The following is a 5,283-nucleotide window of genomic DNA, read 5'->3' as shown; positions in this document are numbered from 1 at the left end:
CACTGTGTATCATTTTTCATGCCACCTTTATTCTTTTCGACAAAGATAAAAATTTATACAATTCATAAATGGGGCTATTCCTCAAAATACATAATCAAAAAAATAATTATAATTGGGAATAGGTAGACATGTAGGCAACATGTCCATGAATGTTCTTCCCATAAAACAAACACATGGATCATGGATGTTTAAAAATGCGTAAAAAGTTATAAAATACATTGAGATAATACATATGGAGACGACACCGCCTACATCACTTATGTTCCGCTCAACATACGCCATATGACGCCATTTCGCTACATTCACGTCGGCGTAAGGTGAAAAATTAATTCACTGTTCATTACTTTTGTGTTATACAATAGTTCTTGTAGTAACGAACGGCCAAGCCACATATTTTGACTAAGGTGTAGAGTTTGTGAAGTTAGGCCTTGTAGAGTTAGGGCGTGTAGTGTTAGAAGCTTGGCTCTACATGAGATCTGATAACTTTTTGACAGTGCGAGTCATATGGGCTCGTCTTGGCAACATTTTACATGAAAATGTTTTTGGTGGGATTTCATTTCTTTTTGTAAGTTGTTTGTAACAAAATTTAAAATGTCGATTAAATTTTTTTTTAACAAGGAGTACATATACATATATATCTCTAGGGGAACCAAGTTTTAGATTATTAGATTAGACCTCTAGCGTCATCAAAATTTAATTTAAAATTACAGGTCTCATACAAACTCCCATCCCCTAGTTTAAGGGGTTGGGGGATGAAAGTTACAAGTTTTATAATTTTTTTGTTGTTTGTGTGCTAATCGTAGCTTACATACAAAATTTCAGCTTTCTAGGACATTAGGAAATACCTTAAGAATTTTGATGATCATCAGTGAGTCAGTGACGAAATTAGCGTTTTTTAGATATAAATAAAATCTGAAGTATAAAAGCTAATGTAATTAAAACTTAATATGTTCAATAAGTCCGCTATTGACAATATATCCCGAAAATTTTGTTGATCTAGCATAATCCAAACCCAAGTTATGAGGGTTCAAAAAAACGTCGAAGCGCTTCGAGAAAAGGTAGGTAGTGCCCGTGCGCTTCGCTTGTTCGCTTGGCTCGTCTTGGAGGGGGCACTACCATGCCCCCAGATCTCTTTACTGACACCCCGTAAAATAATGAAATTGTTGCCAATCACCTTTGGTTTCATTAACTTTATGTTCGAAGATAATTTTTTTTTAGTAGTTACACGCATATTTTTTTCGTTTATTTTCCATATTGAAATCAAATGTTTAAAAATACGAATATTCGCACAAAACTTAGATAAAAATAATCAATTAACAAAAATATTAAATTTAATGAAGTAGAGCAACTTTCACTTCGGTATGAAGGAAAATCGAGCGTAGAGCACACGTCAGAACGCTCCGGCCCAAGGAGCGCGACTAAAGAAATTCGTTAGGATTTTTCCTAATTATTTTAAATATTATTTTAATATTTAAAGAATTATCAAAATTAAAAAAAAATTTAAAGGATTAATACTCATTGGTCTTCAACCAACTCGAAATAACTTCTTAACTTCAAAAATAACTTTTAGCAGTATTAATCAATAGTTTTTTGTAAGGCAAAAAATGGGAAATTTAATGAATTTATAACGTTTTAATTAGGAAAATCATAAGTGTTTCGGCAATTGTATTCAGCAGATTTTAATCACGACTATATAAGGATAATAATGCGCTGATCATATTGTATAAATTTTAATCGGTTGCAACGTAGTGAGTGCACAAACTTTGCTCGAAATGTCTTTGGGGGAAAGAGACTTATCTTGAAGGCCTGATTAAGGTAACATAAAGTAACTTTATAAATGTGAAAAAATTCACGCGCATTGGGTATATAACACTAATTGATAAACAAGAAAAAAAAATTCAGTTTATCATTTAAATAGCCGGGAAAAAATTGTCAAATAACTTGTTGAAAACGAAATTTTGCTAGTGGTCTAAGATCCGAACATAAGGCGAAATTCAACGGCGTGATAATAGAATGAGACCAATTTTATAATTAATTTAGTATATTAAAAAATGTATTAAAAATGGGTTGACTTGGAAAATCCTGGACAGGACATTTTTAATGAATTAAAAAAAACATTTATTTTAATTTTTTATTAATTGCAGTTTCGAGATAATAAAACAATTTTGTAATAAAACAGTGCTGACATAATTTTTTTTTCATCATCCTATCAAGTGAAAATAACTGGTACCGACATACCTGTTTATACCTGCCAACCTAGCCGTTTGTCCCGGTAAATATTAGAAAACGACTATGACTGCACAAGTGCACATTCTGTAGGTTTCATACTTTAAGTCTATTATATATATATATTTTATTATCTTAATACTGCAATTAATTAAAAAAAATGTTTTTTTTTAATTCATTAAAAATGTCCTGTCCAGGATTTTCCCAGTCAACCCATTTTTAATACATTTTTAATAGACTAAATTTATTATAAAATTGGTCTCATTCTATTATCACGCCGTTGAATTTCGCCTTATGTTCGGATCTTAGACCATAGACTTAGTGCGAGAGTATACAAAATGACGTCGACGCTTCTATTCGCAGCGAAATCGTTGCGCGTCCGCGACGTGTTTGCTGCGCACCCGCGGCGTGTTCGTTGCTCGCCCGCACAAGTAATAAGTATTCTGTGCATCATTGTAAAATAAATTATACAATCTGTAAGGATGAAAACAACTTTATTGCATATCAAAGGTAACGTTACATTAATTTATAAATTTTATGAAAAATAAACAAGTTAGATACAAGTTAACTTCATCATGCTGTTTGTTGTTTCATTTTCTGCTCTCTGCTCTAGAGTGATCTGTAAAAAAGAAAATCATTGTTATTTTTATTCCCTCTAACAGATTGTCTACTAAATCTACATTTTTATGGCGATTAATGGTTATTGGAACAAATATTTATAACAATACCCCATTTTAAATACATTTTTTTCATCACTTTCGTGTAACATATTTTTTCGTAATTCTTATTCTGACACATTATATTTTAGTTACTTAAGTGGAAACGTTTAAAAACTGATGCTTAATAGAGAAAAATAGTAAAAAAATAAAAAGACGTGTGGCACTCGGGGACTGCCGCAGTAAAGCTATTGCATAGCATGCCTTCAAGCCACACCTCCGTGCCCGTCGGAGTGGGGAGCGTGAGGTTTTTCGTTACGGAATTTCTCGATTCGGTCCCCGCACTCAAGGCCCGCGATAGAAGCTATGCAATAGCTTAAAAATAAAACCGAATAATGCCGCGTAACTGAAGTGAAATTATACAATTTTTTTCTCCAGCACAGCTACCTATTAGAAAATTCCTCTGTACACTCATTACATTGTATATATTATATATACTTTTCCATGTTATTAAATAAAAAACGTTAAACTAGAGAAGTAAAGTTAGCATTGCTTAAAATTATTATTCAAAACATTTCTAGATTTTTAATGTGCAGTACCTAATTAAACAATAAAAATCACTATATACCATATAGATAATATGTACTACGTACTAGAGAGGCCATCGCTACTACACTCTCTTTACCACAAGCTAGAGGCAAAAGTCACAAGTCTCATTTAGTCTGTGCCGGACTGTGCCCCCCGCTTGCCGCGTCAACACGTCATGTTATTGCTCTGTTCAAAATGCCTTCGTGTGTGCTAAGATATTGTTTTAACAGTTCCTATAATACAAACAAAGCCTGAGGAGTGACTTTTCACCAGTAAGTTTCCTTATTATGAGTAAGTCATGCATTTTACTAATATTGCAACTGTTTGAATTTTGGACCTCTGTTACTCACGAATATCGTGCCATCGGGACTGCTGCATTAAAGGTTTTATGGCAAATGGTAATTTGCGACTTCGTACTTGTGTGAAACAGGCTTTTCTGCAGTTGCAGTAATAAAAAACAAGTACAGGTCAAAAATAGACGTAGAAAACGAAATGAGAGTGGCAATTTCCAAGCTGAAGCCCCGAATTCAGAAGCTATGCTCAGAAAAGCAAGTACATCCTTCACATTAGCCAGCTTTGCTGCCTTAAATATCTCTTTTTATTTTTATGCTTATGTTTTGATTTCGTTCTTATTTTCTAATAAAAATTATAAATTTCCAAATAGTGTTTTTCTGATAACCTGAGGTTGGTACTAAAATTGTTAAGTATTTTTGGGGGCTGGGTTGAGGGGCGTCGTAGAAAAATAGTAAAATCCCAAGGGCGTCACAGTATAAATAAGTTTGGGAAGCCCTGCTATATACGACTTTTCTGTTCCCAAAAACAAGTATGAAAACGAATACAAAACAGAATCCACAAAAGTATAAAGAAAGGTGGCACCTCTAATAATAAGTTAAAACAACATAATATATTGAAAATTTAATCCAAAAATAAATGTTATTCTTAAATGTTAGTTTTATAAATGAAAAAAATAAAGTATAGAGATCCCACCACAAAACAAACAAATCTATTCCATATCTCCACTTACCCAAAGCAGGGATGTATAGCTATTACACCCAAATCACAGAAACTACCCAAGGTAATTGTTTCAACCACATCTTCGATGAATGCTGCATGTTGAATGTTTTAATTTTGACAAAATCGAAACGTAAGTGTGCCTTTATATATTGCGAATTTGTTCTTATCGTGTACAGAAGGAAATAATTAAGTAAACTAATTATTGAGAAAATAATTAGTCTTTTAGGTGTACGTCAATGGTAGAAAAAATACATCGTTTTTTTAAGTGAGTGTTACATTAATATGTATTTCGAATATTACACGTTACCGAGAATGTTCGAAATGCTTTTTTCTAAATTCGTTATGGGTATGATATTACCTGTATTAAACTAGCTTACCGCCCGCGGCTTCGCCCGCTTTCTCTAAAACGATTTGAGATTTAAACTATCCTATCTCTCAAGTTGGATCGAACTGCACATGGTGTGTGAATTATTTTATAATCGGTTTAGTGGTTTAGGAGTCCATTGAGGACAAACATCGTGACACGAGATTTATATATATTAAGATACTTACACTGGTGACTGCTAAATAACTGGATCAATATGTCCAATGTCCATTATGAGCGAATAATGGATATGTTAGCAATGGCTTAATTGAGGTTAGATTACGTTGGAAATTGTTAGATTTGAATTCTACCTGCAGACGAAGTTTCTTTCGTATTTATAGTAGGTATAGTATAAGGATATATGATCGTAAAATGGGAGCTAGGATAGACTAGAGAATTTACAAAATAATTAACTTAAAAAGCTACCTAATTTTT

The 5,283-nt window shown here is 32.9% G+C and overlaps 1 long non-coding RNA gene across 1 annotated transcript; it reads right to left on the bottom strand.

The window, feature by feature from the left end:
* Positions 1-2,703: 2,703 nt before the first annotated feature.
* Positions 2,704-4,571, bottom strand: LOC123696377. Its single transcript, XR_006752070.1, has 2 exons — positions 4,495-4,571; positions 2,704-2,845 (listed from the first exon to the last, which is right to left on the bottom strand). It is a non-coding gene; the product is annotated as an uncharacterized LOC123696377 (long non-coding RNA).
* Positions 4,572-5,283: the final 712 nt, after the last annotated feature.

Source organism: Colias croceus, chromosome 1, assembly GCF_905220415.1.
Source record: "Colias croceus chromosome 1, ilColCroc2.1".
In the NCBI taxonomy this organism is placed as follows: Eukaryota; Metazoa; Arthropoda; class Insecta; order Lepidoptera; family Pieridae; genus Colias; species Colias croceus.
This window is presented reverse-complemented; position numbering and strand designations above follow the sequence as displayed.